Here is a 15,341-nt window from a genome sequence, read left to right as displayed (position 1 = left end):
GGGCGGAGGTTGGTGATGCGCCATGGTGCTCTGAGGGCTCCGCCAGCTGGGCCAAGTACAGGGCCAGCAGGCTCTCGGTGTTCCTGAGGCAAGCTGCTTGGGCTCCTGCCTCATAAGCCCTCCGGAGCAGCGTCTCCATGATGCGACACTGCCTGTTGGGGCAGGCCAGGTCGAGTGGCTCCGCAGACAGCAGAGGCAGGGTTGCAACGCGGCTATGGTGGAATTCACCCTGGGAAATTCCACCATGCCCTGGGTCCTGGAGCCTCCCCTCTCCTGGTTAGGGCGGGTTCTGTTGCCGGATGGTCCCAGGTGGCCCTCAGTTCCTCGAGGAGGTCAGGCAGCAGCCGGAGGGCCCATATGGGCCTCTGCGAGCGCTGACCCCTCTTGACCCGCTGGGGGGGGCACGCGAGCTTGCACAGGGAAACGTGCAGCAGAGGCGCCGGTCAGTGTTTGCACCGGGGGCACACAACAACTGAAATGCCTCTGCAACAAGTGGAGCACCTAGCGGGCCCGCCGCTGTAAGTGTGTCTCCACCCAGCAACGTTAATGTATACGGGGGCACTGCCGCAACCACATGCAACCTTGCTGTTGCCAGACTGAACACTGTGTATGCCTAGCACCAGGTGCTGGATTCTGTGTTTCCTGGTACACTGGGTGACGCGGAGTCCGGCGGCCGAGGGTAGTAGACCACCAGCTGTAGCAGGATCTAAAACCAAGGCCTACACGCATGGACGGGGAGGACTAGCTGTACCCATTCTCCGCGAACTGGGAGAGCGAGATCTCCTACAGCCACAGCTGCGGGCTGTAGTGCGGGTGCAAGCCAGCGGAGGAGCACACACAACACACTGAGGCTCAGGCTGTGCAGCCGGGCCTTGGATTTTACTGCCGCTGCTATCGCTCCTACTGTGGAGGAAAAAGCCCTGTGGACAAAAAACCAACACAGCAAGTCGGAATATATAAGGCACGATGGGTTAACATTCAGTGAAACTTTGACTGGTCCCTTTTGGCAGCTGGACCAGTGTGTAACATTGCAGGTTATGAACAGTGCGGGGCATGATGTAATTCTAAAAAGGAAAACAGTAGTTGGCAAATTAACAACTGGACCAGTCACTGCGTCATTGCTGCGTGAAATTGGCGGGCGTTAGCATGCAGTGTAGTCTGAGCCAAATTAGTTAACGTTAGCTAATTCTAGCTAGCTACGTAATTTGGAAAATTGTAACATTGCTAACATTATTATGGATCGATTGAACCAAAACAACCAGCGGATTGTGCTCCTTTGAAAATGTAAATGGTGAGTTTGAATATATTTTAAATAATAGGGTCGATTTGGAAACTGTGCTGACTTTGTTGCGTTTTGTGTGGACTGGGTGGCCACCTGTTGTGCTCCGTTAACTACTGTAGCTCTCTCTCTCTCTCTCTCTCTCTCTCTCTCTGTGTCTCAGTATCTCTTACTTTCTCTGTGTGTGTGAGGAGTGTGACGCGTGATGTACAATGCGTTGGGTTTGTAGCGGACAGGTTTGACAGACAACGTGAACGAATTGAAATAGCGTGAAAAGTATTTGGCTCAGTAGTAGTGACTCAGTAGTCACTCAGTAGTAGTGACTGTCCATGTCTGTTGCTCTGGTTGTAATTTTGCGTGTGAAAAAGTCAGTGCAATCATCTAACCCAGCATCGGTTTTCAAACTGTGGTACAGGAATGTTGATTGATAAGGCAGGGTGATGGTGACATCTAGTGGGGGACAGTGGAAGTGCTAGATGGTGCCGTGACACATATGAACTCTACAAACGCTGGACGTGGGGTTTTGTGGTTGTGCGGAGATGACAGCACTCACTCCCCCAGATATGGAACAAGGACCAGGGCTGGAAATTAAGGTGGCCTGCTCACCCCTGTTGAGTGTTTTGAAGGCAGGGCGAGCAGCACGTAGTCAATTACAAACAAATTCTAACTTTCCCCACTGTGATTTATCGCAATGCAGTGAGTTTTGGTAGACTGTTGCGTCTTACGTATTTAATTTCAAGCTTTCCTCATCTGTCGTCGCGCCACATTTGCCGGCATAATCAATGGGTGACTTCTTAAAGCAAGTCGATGAGGGATTGTAGACAAAATATGTGATCTGTGTATTATATCACACACCAAAGGTTCTGGTGCTGATAATTATTTGTGCATCAATCTATGGGCTCAAATTAGCGCCATAAGTATCACATTCGAAAAAAAATAAATATTGTAAACAAAAAAAACTTGATGTTGAGATCAAAAAAATAATAATCGAATGCAACATTTATGGAATTGTAAACAAACAAAAAAAATGTATTGAAAGCAAAAAAAAAAAAAACGATAGCAAAAATCGCCTGCAGTCCCTATCTTTGCTTGTGATGCTGCAATTTTTGCTTTTGCCACCAGTTTCTTTGCTTTCGATTTTTTATTTTTTTATTTTTTCATTTACGAGTTTTGACACTGTTTTGTCATTAGGGCGGGATTTACAGGGAGGCGTCGATCATGGGTCTCCATTGGTCCAGCAGGTTTGAGTGACGGTTCTTCCTAACCCAATCAGTGAGCAGGGTGGGCTGGTCTGGTGATCTCTGTGTGGGATGGGACTCGACTGTCTCGGTTTCAACAGCAGCACAGATTCAGCGACTCATTAAACACTCTGTGTGTGCAGAGACCTGCAGTCAAGAGCTGGACAATCACTGGATCCCACTGCCATTTGAGCCCAAACATACAGCACTGAAACACAACACAGGATCCTGGGTCTCCATTGGACCAGTAGGTTTGAGTGACGGTTCTTCCTAACCCAATCAATGAGCAGGTGGGCTGGTCTGACACTCACCTCTCTGCAATACATCTGACTTCACCACTGACTGACCCATAGACTGAGAGGAGCAACTACATGGCTTCAGAATTTAATTATAAACAAAGCATGCTTTTAATAAAAGTTGTGGACAATCACTTTCTACATATTACATGTGTTTATTTCATACAGCCTTTATTCGCATCTTTATCAATGGTGCCAGTAATTTTGTAGGTGACTGTGCATAATATATATATATACACTCACCTAAAGGATTATTAGGAACACCATACTAATACTGTGTTTGACCCCCTTTCGCCTTCAGAACTGCCTTAATTCTACGTGGTATTGATTCAACAAGGTGCTGTTTGCAGCGTGCACAATTCCCTCTGTGTGGTTCAACCAATCACAAAACGATCAGCAACCATGACGTTGCTGAGTGGATGACAGGAGAGTTTACTGATTGTTTACTGCCGCAGCTGTTGTCAGTCAATCACGCCCTCACGCTTTGGACGAGAGATAATACGAGGGGCTTAAATGGATCCTGTTTCGCTTCCAGATGCTATTGCTCGAATCACAGTATGTACAATAGCTTGTTCCGTATAGCATCGCTGTAACCTGTTTTCCACCTGATGGGCTAAACTGCGTAAGCTCAATTTATCTTACTGACTGGGCTCGCCTTTGTCCTGCGATTTTAAAGTCTTTTCTTCTGATGTAAGTGTCCATTTCTTTTTCCTTCGCTTCCAATTACTTTGTTAAAGCAATAATTTCTTGGGGCAGTCTCTTTTTCGTGTGGCTACCCAGCAGGCACAGTTAGTTGGAATATCGTTGCATAGACGTCAGAAACCGACATCAGATTTTGGTAATGTAATGGTTTGATTGACGTTGGAATAAAGTTGTTTTAATGATTTCAGAATCTTGACCCCCTTTCGCCTTCAGAACTGCCTTAATTCTACGTGGTATTGATTCAACAAGGTGCTGAAAGCATTCTTTAGAAATGTTGGCCCATATTGATAGGATAGCATCTTGCAGTTGATGGAGATTTGTGGGATGCACATCCAGGGCACGAAGCTCCCGTTCCACCACATCCCAAAGATGCTCTATTGGGTTGAGATCTGGTGACTGTGGGGGCCAGTTTAGTACAGTGAACTCATTGTCATGTTCAAGAAACCAATTTGAAATGATTCGACCTTTGTGACATGGTGCATTATCCTGCTGGAAGTAGCCATCAGAGGATGGGTACATGGTGGTCATAAAGGGATGGACATGGTCAGAAACAATGCTCAGGTAGACCGTGGCATTTAAACGATGCCCACTTGGCACTAAGGGGCCTAAAGTGTGCCAAGAAAACATCCCCCACACCATTACACCACCACCACCAGCCTGCACAGTGGTAACAAGGCATGATGGATCCATGTTCTCATTCTGTTTACGCCAAATTCTGACTCTACCATCTGAATGTCTCAACAGAAATCGATACTCATCAGACCAGGCAACATTTTTCCAGTCTTCAACTGTCCAATTTTGGTGAGCTTGTGCAAATTGTAGCCTCTTTTTCCTATTTGTAGTGGAGATGAGTGGTACCCGGTGGGTTCTTCTGCTGTTGTAGCCCATCCGCCTCAAGGTTGTACGTGTTGTGGCTTCACAAATGCTTTGCTGCATACCTCGGTTGTAACGAGTGGTTATTTCAGTCAAAGTTGCTCTTCTATCAGCTTGAATCAGTCGGCCCATTCTCCTCTGACCTCTAGCATCAACAAGGCATTTTCACCCACAGGACTGCCGCATACTGGATGTTTTTCCCTTTTCACACCATTCTTTGTAAACCCTAGAAATGGTTGTGCGTGAAAATCCCAGTAACTGAGCAGATTGTGAAATACTCAGACCGGCCCGTCTGGCACCAACAACCATGCCATGCTCAAAATTGCTTAAATGACCTTTCTTTCCCATTCAGACATTCAGTTTGGAGTTCAGGAGATTGTCTTGACCAGGACCACACCCCTAAATGCATTGAAGCAACTGCCATGTGATTGGTTGATTAGAAAATTGCATTAATGAGAAATTGAACAGGTGTTCCTAATAATCCTTTAGGTGAGTGTATATATATATATATATATATATATATATATGTGTGTGCGTGCGTGCGTGCGTGCATGTGCATTTCTTACCTAAACATAAACTGGGACATCATATGCTCTTAATGAATACGAAGCCCCTCAATTTGCCTCTTGCTAAATGACGTGATCTACATCAGTCTGGCGCTGTGTTATCTGAGCAGCTGAATTAAAGTGCTCTGCAGGTTACATTAATATGAACATGATATTAAACATGTTACTGTGGACGTAGCAGGTGAATCCTGTGTTGTGTTTCAGTGCTGTATGTTTGGGCTCAAATGGCGGTGGGATCCAGTGATTGTCCAGCTCTTGACTGCAGGTCTCTGCACACACAGAGTGTTTAATGAATCGCTGAATCTGCGCTGCTGTTGAAACCGAGACAGTCGAGTCCCATCCTACACAGAGATCACCAGACCAGCCCATCCTGCTCACTGATTGGGTTAGGAAGAACCGTCACTCAAACCTGCTGGACCAATGGAGACCCATGATCCACGCCTCCCTGTAAATCCTGCCCTAACGACAAAACAGTGCCAAAACTCATAAATGAAAAAAAATAAATCGAAAGCAAAGAAACTGTCGGCGAAAGCAAAAATTGCAGCATCGCAAGCAAAGACAGGGACTGCAGGTGAGTTTTGCTATAGTTTTTTTTTTGCGATACATTTTTGTTTTGTTTACAATTTTATAAATTTTGCATTCGATTTTTTTAATTTTTGATCAATTTTTTATCATTTTTTTGTTTACAATAAAAAAAATTGAATGCTGTATTTTTTATTTTTTTTTGAATGCGATACTTATGGCGCTAATTTGAGCCCATATCAATCGATCTGCGAATACTTATAGACTAAAGAGCTCAACTAGTCTTCGTCGGTATTGGCATTCCCAGCTTGTGAGCTGAGGTGACGTACACGTTAATTAAATCGAGCCTCTCTAATCACAATACAAAATAAACACACATGCAAGTTATTCTCTAACATTAGGGAATACCCATCTAGATCTTATTTAACCTGTGCAACATTCACATTCACAGTCCCTAAGCCAACTGTTTGCAGCGTGCACAATTCCCTCTGTGTGGTTCAACCAATCACAAAACGATCAGCAACCATGACGTTGCTGAGTGGATGACGGGAGAGTTTACTGATTGTTTACTGCCGCAGCTGTTGTCAGTCAATCACGCCCTCACGCTTTGGACGAGAGATAATACGAGGGGCTTAAATGGATCCTGTTTCGCTTCCAGATGCTATTGCTCGAATCACAGTATGTACAATAGCTTGTTCCGTATAGCATCGCTGTAACCTGTTTTCCACCTGATGGGCTAAACTGCGTAAGCTCAATTTATCTTACTGACTGGGCTCGCCTTTGTCCTGCGTTTTAAAGTCTTTTCTTCTGATGTAAGTGTCCATTTCTTTTTCCTTCGCTTCCAATTACTTTGTTAAAGCAATAATTTCTTGGGGCAGTCTCTTTTTCGTGTGGCTACCCAGCAGGCACAGTTAGTTGGAATATCGTTGCATAGACGTCAGAAACCGACATCAGATTTTGGTAATGTAATGGTTGGATTGACGTTGGAATAAAGTTGTTTTAATGATTTCAGAATCTGACGCCATTCCAACTTTCACATACAACAATTAAATGACCAAAATCTGATGTCAGATTCTGTATAACATTATATCAATCATATCAATGTTGCAAGTCTGACATAAAGTTCCTAAATTAAACAATGCTATTAATACCCCAATTTAGGCATTACTATAATTGAAATAATGTGAGGCTATTGTAGAAAGTCATACTTTATTGAATACGAGTTTGCATTAAAAGGAAAATTAACAACAAGAACACAATCACACCCTAAAAACACAGCCAAACAAACTGGGATAGCTACATAAGCTGCATTTAGCTAGGCCAGTAGTTCTCAACCCTGGTCCTGGAGGACCCCCTAACCATTCTGTTTCTTGTTCCAACTGAGCTCTCAATTACTGTTTTTAACTAGTAATTTGCCTAATCTGAGCCTTTAAATTTTAAAAAGGTGTTTTTCAAGTTAACCATAATATGGTATTAGAAATTTGAATTGGAACTTTTTACAAGATACTAATTTACATACATTTGACTTTTTAAATTATTACTCAAATTAAAGTGTTCAATTAAATAACTGAACTCAGTTGGAACACAAACCAGCAAGGTAAGGGGTCCTCCAGGACCAGGACTCCGCTAGGTTACTGACATGCTTACATTACTGACATTTTTACTTTCTGGTAAAAAATAAATACATGGAAAATAAATATTAGGACAGATCTAAATATTTTTCACCTTGCCATTGGTATCTAAACACTAAGTTTGGCATCTTTAATATTTCTGCCTGCCACCTCTACCTCATCTATCATGAGCATACTTGAGGACCCTTCCCAGTGCTTGATAGATTTCTGCCTCTGTGGTCTTCTGTGTTTTCATCACACTTTCTTTAAAACAGAAAATTAAAACTAAAAATATACATATTTAGATACAAAAAACTTGTATCTAAACTTACATTTTGAAGGAAAGGTTGAACAAGCATGGTGAATGTTAGTATTCAAATTATATTAATTTGACAAATCCTTAATACAATCACAAAACATACTATACAAAATATATAAATATTTTATTTGCAATGTATCCATATTCTAATAGCATTTGAGCCTTCAGGAGTGATCATAAGTCTGTGGTGCATTTCTTCTTATGTTTATGTAACTGCACTACCACATGATTAAGCCCCCAGCCTCAAATGCTTGCTTAATGTGAGATTGATTTAATTAATGTAATTTTAAATATATTGGATCTGATGGTTACCTGTAACAATTTTGCAAATGTCTGATTCCACAAAAGTTTTTTTCCCACCTTTCCCTTTCAGATTCATTCCAGCCATAATCTCATTTGTCATGAGTCTGTAAATGCCACAAAAGAAAGCTGTTATTGGAATAATAAAGTGAACATATCTGTATAAAATTAAGTATATGGCCTGCAAAGTTTGGTTTAGTATACAATATACCTTTTTTTAACCCCACATATACTTTCTGGAAAGTAAGCAAAAGCTATACCACAATCTATTCATTAAAAAAAAAGGACAATATTACCGTTCCATCACTCGTTGGACTTGTCTCTTGCAGAACTCCCACTTACTTTGCCAAGTTTTGATATCTGAAATTATTTAAATGTATGTCAATATACAGGTGTTGTATTAAACAGAACTGGTTCTGATAGGGAATTTGGTCCACCATGCAATGTTAAAACAGTGTCTACAGTAGCCATATAATTTAATGAATGCTGCCCAGAGTTGGGAGGGAAGAGTCAACATTAGATTCCTCAGCTCACCATGCTTCAGCACCCCCCCCCCCCCCCCCCCCCCTATGATTGACCAGGCACCTGCAAACCTGTGGCTGAAGTCAGAGAGACCGGTACTATGCTCCAATCAGTGCAATGGATTTCCCTGTCAGTGCTTGTGGTGTGAGAAAATTGGATGGCTGACTGTACTTGTCTTTACACGAGGACACATGTAGCATGTCTTCATCCCTCCTGGATTGGTGCAGGGGCTTGCAGCTGTGAACCAGACTGACCAGGGAACAATTAGATATTCCAAATTGGATAGTAAAACAGGAAAATTGGCATTGAAAGATTGGTTCAAAATAAATAAAGTGTCTGTGTAATGGACTTAATTGTCAACAAACTAGTTAGTAAGGAGCTGTGTACTAAGTTGCATACTACCTGTTGTGGTACTATCTTTGGATCATCCCCAGCTGTGTACTAAGTTAGTGCCCATTTCGTTTTTTGCCAAATGAGGAACATTGCCCTGCACCCTGTATATATTTTTATTTTTCCAGAATACATGTTTCTTTCAGACTGCTTGTGTGGTTTATCTAAGGTCCTCTTCTCCAGTGAATAAAAGTGACAGTTTAGGCTCCTGTCCCATCGGTGCAGTGACCCAAATCTGCAGCATACATGGTTCCTGCAACACTAAATATACTCAGTCCCAACAACATACCAAAAGGTAATATTTCATAATGTAAAATAATAAGAAACTATTTTGTGTAAATTAGATTTTTGAGTTCCTAAGAAACTTACCAACTGCTTTCGATATTCTTCATTTCGAATACTACCTTCTAGAACAGCTAACTCCTCTGGTGATGTACAAACATTAACATTAAATTTACCATCCTCTAGAGTCTCCACCCTCTTACATAGGTTCTTCATTTATTGCCGTAGATCAGTCAGGAGGTATAGAACTCTCTTCTGGAACTCTAGGATGACAAAATGTTCTCATTTTAAATATGAACACTGATCATATCAGTACTAATCATCACATGAAACATAACTACCTCAGAAAGGTGGATTACTACCTTGAAAAAACAAAAACTTGCAGAAACCATTGTTTATGTAATTACATAAATTAAGTTTAGATCTCTTACTTTCTTCAGGTAGTGGAACATTGTCTGAAACTCTTTGCTTGTTCATCTCATTCCTAGAAGAACTTGCCCCCCTCAAGAAAGATAGTTGGAAAGATGGTTGGTTGCTGTCCTTCCTACAGGGATGAGATTATTTGTTATTATTAATGTATTTATTTCAAAGATGTACAATTGGGGGTGTCACCTGGCCCCATAATCCCCTGGGACTTTGAGGTAGAACTACATTTTAAAATTACTTCTAAACCGAAGGAAAATAACATCATGGGCCTGACTATATAATTAAGTTGTTTGTAGTGTTTATTGGTTTGGCCTGAATCCCCTGTTTTATCATATACACTACAGAATTTCTAATTAGTCATGACATTGTGGGGGGAATGAAAAGGGCAATGTTTCTGTTATGTTTCATTGTTTGTTCCTCCAATAAATATGTTTGATCACACAAAAAAGTTGGTGATTATTCAGGTGTGTGAGAGAGATACTAGATGAAAAGTTTGGGAACTTTTGGAGAAAGTGGAGACACCAAATTTTCCAGTGGCTGTAAGAAACTGTGCCCCTTGGAAAAAATGGTGACCCCTTCCTTATTGAGAGCAAATACACACTACAGTCACAAAAGTGTTTGAATGTGCATTCAGATGGCAAATAATTGACCATTATAATCTCCTTTAAAGTTCAAAGTTTCTGTTATTGCTTCACCTGTGTGTGTGGTCGTTGTGAAAAACTGTCAGGAATGAAATTACTTACAAATAAATAAATAAATAAATAAATAAATAAACACTTAGAAGATCGTACTGCATTTATGTCGCTGAAGTGTTTGATGTCTGCATACGTTTACAAGTGGTATTACTTGTGTAGTAATAAGAAATTAATATAAACGAGTGTCGCAATGCGTTTGTTGTGGTCTGTGAAAAATACACGTACATCGTACAATACTTAATTGAATTACCTACATGAATCAGTTGCGTTAGGTTCTCTTTTTTTAATTAGCAGAGAGATACCCTTACACAAAATATATATTTTACAGTAAGAGCAGATCAAATACAGATTAACTATAGTACTAAGAAGTGCAACTTTAACTATGCATATAAAGTTCGATAACCTATAGTAAGAGTACATATACTTACATCCTATAGTAAGTGTAACTAATGTATACACATCTCAAGAAACAATTTGTATAATTGCTGTTGTTTTTAAGCAATCCATTCAGCATGTACAATTGCACAAAGACAACCATGCGCCGTGCAGAAACAATGAACTCGCCCTGTATGCAGCAGTGCGCATGCTCTATTAACAATGACGCGCTTTGAGCCGCGAGGCAGATAGCCCGTGGGCAGATAGTGGGGGGGGGGATAGCGCTGGCGCATGCGCACATCCACCTGGACACATGAATCCTAGCGGTCACCGAATTCATCGTGACAGCGGCCAGAGCACTGTGTCCATAGGGACGAGACGCCACAGAAGCCCGTGGATCCAGAGAGCAGACCCGGACCGGCACTCTGGATGTGTGTGTACAAGTGCGATCATCTCCCCGTTTTGCTTTTTCCTTCTATTGTGTTTACTGGACTATTGGTTCTAATCAGGGTGCCTGTTCGGTTCGGACTCACTACCAAGAACTAGTCAGGAGTGAAAGACAAACGATCCATCAATCTAGATGAGCAGTTCATCAGGCTGTATGGTTGTGTTTTTTAGCGGTCACAGAGCATTTGAACAACAAATTTCGTTTGGCAAACGAACTGAAACGAAACGAAATGAACTGAGACGATGAAAGAGTCGGTCTAGGTCCGTTTGGTAAAATAATTGAGTTAGATTGGAAAATGTGAATGTGACACAGGAGGGTCCCGGTTCGGTCGTCCTAAAACCTGCCCGGAGGGAGGCGCCCGGAGATCACATAGCATATCAAAACCTGCCCGGTGGCACTAGGTTACGCCCGGAGATTGCCCCCAGTTACCGAACCCTGGTCTATGCTGTGTATTGACATTTTTGAATAAGCCTATGTAATGCTGCATGGTGTAAGTGAAGACAAGGGCTGGGATTAAATCAAAAGTTTGACCCACCCGCTAATAGAAAACTACAGAACTGTACTCAGTTGCGGCTTCATTTTTAGTAAGATTTTAGCCACTTCTAATCATAAATGTAACCGCTATGATGCTCTATTGACAATGACGCGCTTTGAGCCGCGAGCGAGTGATCACGCGCTCCCGTAAGCAGATAGCGGTGATTGCTGCTGGCACATGAATTCTAGCAGTCACCGAATTCGTCGTAACACCAGCAATCTGTTTTCTGTGTGAATGCATCATTGCCGACAATTTTCCGGCATTTCAATCTGAATGGTGCTTTAGAGACTTTGTTAAAGCAGGGATTGCTTTTCTACTGTGGTATCTGTATCGGTATCTGTGTAGATTTGTATGGGTCTAGTTTGAAATGTAACTGTTGGGCTGGGGTTCTGGATGTTTATCAGGCCTAAAATGGAGTAGGTTAAATTCTAATGCACCACGACTATATAAAATGTCCTATATTGTTATTGGTTCTACACAGGAGAAATTAAGGCAAAGAAGTTGTATGTTCTTATTGGCTCAATATCTGCTGAGTTAACTTTCTAGTTAATGATTGTTAATTGCAAACTTTCACCAGCAGAGAACTCAATAAGCTTGTTTTTCCCCACCTACCTTCAGCAGCCAAATACACAGTACAGTTGAGGATGAACGTTTTGAAGGAGGGGGACATTATGTAATGAATACCTGTTTGGAGGTCAGTGCATAAATAAATAGTAATAACATATAGACTTTTTAAATATTTAACTTCATGTTTGTGTAAAAAGCCTGGCCAAACTGTGACAACAACAGGAATATTCATAGTATATGAATGCATGATACTGCATATAACTTTGAATATATGAGATTATATAGATTTGGACAGGAACATTACAATTATTATTATTATTCATATTTTGCAATGCATTTACCATGTGTGTTCACTTGAAGGGCAAAAGGGATACTCATTATTTTAAAAAAGCCTGTAGAAGGTTTCTATGAAAATATACTGTATAGAAAAAAAAAAAAAATGACTTCATTGCATAACACATAAAATGGGTATTAATTCACCAGTGAGCCACTAGATGTCTCTGTTTCCATTAAAACAAATTTTTTGCTTTCTATTGTGTTTGGTCATATTTGTCACCACCGTGTGCCTAAGATTTGAATTAGTGTGTTCCTGTTTTTGTTAATAAGGAGGCCAGTCTAAAGGACAGGAGCTTGCTCAGCACGCTGAAGTCAATCATCATTCCAGACAAGATCCAGTGAATTGAAAACCTAATCAATGGCTGGAATAGCCACATGGCATCCCTGTGAACACAATGCTGGCTGATTATTGGTATGGTGGAGACTGAAGGGAATACAGACATCTTTGATCTCTCCCTGTGTTTGAGAGCAATGTCAGACAAGAATACTGACAGACTGACATTCCTTTTCTTCCTTTTTTCTTTTAACACTCTGATAAACTGCATGCTAATATGCAGTATGCTTAAAGCGACTTAAATTAATTGCCTTTTGCAGCTACAAGTAGATATTTTATATAAATGTTTTAATGTTAGCCAGTGTATCCTTACAGTGTATCACATGTATCCTAGTGAAATATTTAGGCTGAGCTCTGTAGTATTAGGGGTTGGGGGTGGGGATGTACCAAGCTGTCACAAACCCTTTGAACCAGCCTTGCATGTGTAACCAACTTCACCTGCTGCTGGGGTGGTATTTACGTCCCTGTCAATCAGGCACACATGCACTCACATACACACACTCACTCATGCACACACACATTCACTCTCATACATAGCATGAGGCCGCAGTGTCTTTTTGTGACATTCATGCAAGAGCAGTTTGTTACAGTGGGTGAGCAGGAGGCTGGGGAGCTACAGTGATTTTCCTATATTAGTGTAGAACCATATGGGTGAGAGAGAGAGAAGGGAGAAGGAGAAATGGAGACAGAGAAAGGGGTGAAGGGAGTGAGGATAATGGGAGAGTTCAAGTACTTGATGCTTCAGAATATTATAGGAGGCTCTGACAGTTTGCTGTAGGATGCAGGGCCTTGGCTGGTTGTCCTGCTGATGGGACTCCAGGGTGTGCTCACTCTGGTGCCCTGGAGGTGTCTACTGCCTCTGCAGGGAGAGCAAGTGGAGTGTCTGTGGCTGACAGGCTGCTCTGTGATTAGTGAATAGGAAAGCAGAAAGTAGAGGGCTGGCCTGAGATTACCTTGAATGCCCTCCGCTCATTATCACAATTTTAGCTTTAGAAAGTCCTAGAATGGGCTGATCACATTTGAGCGATACTGTGCATCAGAAGTGACATCCTTTATTATCCTTCAATTGTCTCAATTGTTTTGTTAGTCTACTGTTACTTTTGGAAACAATCGTATTTTTGTCAGTCTTTCTTGTGTGTTAATTTTTTGTTCCTTTTCTGTTTGTCTGTCTGTTTCAACCCCCAAATGTAGAGAAAATGTACAAGTGATTGTGCTTTTATAATACAACATAGTATGAATATGACAAAAAAAGAAAACCATGCTCTATTCTACTTGCACAACCATGTACAAAACCTTATTAATATCATGCAGTTCACTCCAAGAAGCACATGTGTAAGTGTAAAGAGGAAGATCAAATTAATTGCTTCCCCATGGAGGAAATGCTCATGTCAGAAACCATCCAGCAACACAAACATGCCAAAACACTTGATCAAACATGTATGTGGCTTGCATTTTACAAAAACATTTTAGGATACAGTGCCTTTAGAAAGTCTGCACCCCCTTTCAGTAATCTTTTACTGCCTTATAGCCTGAAATTAAAATGCAATAATAGATATATTTTATTTACACATCCCACCCCACAACTTCCAAGTGAAAAAAAAATATTCTAGAAATATGTAGAAAATTAATTAAAAAACAGAAATAGCTTGCTTGAATAAGTGCCCACCCCCCTTATAGCAATCCTATATTAGCTGAGGACTGTCCTATATGGAAATTACATATATTTCAATATATGAAAAATATATTGGTGAACTGTAAAATATAATGCATGATATATTTTGGTAAAATACATTTTCATAAATTACATTACCTTTATATTTAAACATGTATTTGCACTTTAAGCCTTTAGATAAGCAAGAAATTGAGGCAGTAATCAATAAGCTTAAGAACTGTTGATATTCCTCTATTTTTAGAAATGTTCAGAATTACTGAATTAATTTTGTATTTTGCTGGTCTATATCATTGTATTTGTAGTGTTGGATTGAAACACTACCTAGTTAGTGTTATATTGAATCAGTGTTTTCTGATATTAGCTGTGACTCTTTATTATGCTTAAAAACATAACATACACCTGTAGTGAATACAGCAAATGTATGAATATATTGATAACATAGAATGAATATTCTCAAAACATATTATCCTAATTAGATGTAGTATATTCACATATTGATACAATATATACAATTAATGGAGCAAAGTACAGAAATGTTCTGGAGGAAAACCTACTACTCTCTGAAAGAAAGATGAAACTTGGATGGAAATTCACCTTTCAGCACAACAACCAGAAGCACACAGCCAAGGCTACACTGGTGTGGCTAAGGAACAAAAAGGTAATGTCCTTGAGTGAAGCCCTGACCTGAATTCATGGCATGATTTGAAAATTGCTGCACAAGGAACTTGACAGAGCATTGCAAAATGTGTGCAAAGTTGGTAGAGATCTATTACAACAGACTCATACATGTAATTGCTCCCAAAGGTGCTTCCACCAAGTATTAAATCAGGGGGGTGGAGACGGAGCAGTTTTGAATTTTTATTATATATATTTTTTCACTATAAAAACTTTTTTCCCCTTAACAGTGTGAAGTATTGTGTGTAGATAAGTGGGGAAAATCATAATTTAAGTGCATACAACTCTGAGGCAAAAAGTTCAATGGGGTATAGACTTTCTATAGGTACTGTATGTGTATCTGTGCCAGGTGTATATATCATACAGTGTGTCCTACGTA

At 40.7% G+C, this 15,341-nt stretch overlaps 1 long non-coding RNA gene across 1 annotated transcript; it reads right to left on the bottom strand.

Moving 5' to 3' along the window:
- Positions 1-6,674: 6,674 nt before the first annotated feature.
- LOC136754061 (uncharacterized) lies at positions 6,675-9,414 on the bottom strand. The gene is made up of 5 exons (XR_010817517.1): positions 9,331-9,414; positions 9,076-9,162; positions 8,002-8,065; positions 7,718-7,812; positions 6,675-7,350 (listed from the first exon to the last, which is right to left on the bottom strand). It is a non-coding gene; the product is annotated as an uncharacterized LOC136754061 (long non-coding RNA).
- Positions 9,415-15,341: the final 5,927 nt, after the last annotated feature.

The sequence above is a fragment of the Amia ocellicauda genome, chromosome 7, assembly GCF_036373705.1.
Source record: "Amia ocellicauda isolate fAmiCal2 chromosome 7, fAmiCal2.hap1, whole genome shotgun sequence".
In the NCBI taxonomy this organism is placed as follows: Eukaryota; Metazoa; Chordata; class Actinopteri; order Amiiformes; family Amiidae; genus Amia; species Amia ocellicauda.
This window is presented reverse-complemented; position numbering and strand designations above follow the sequence as displayed.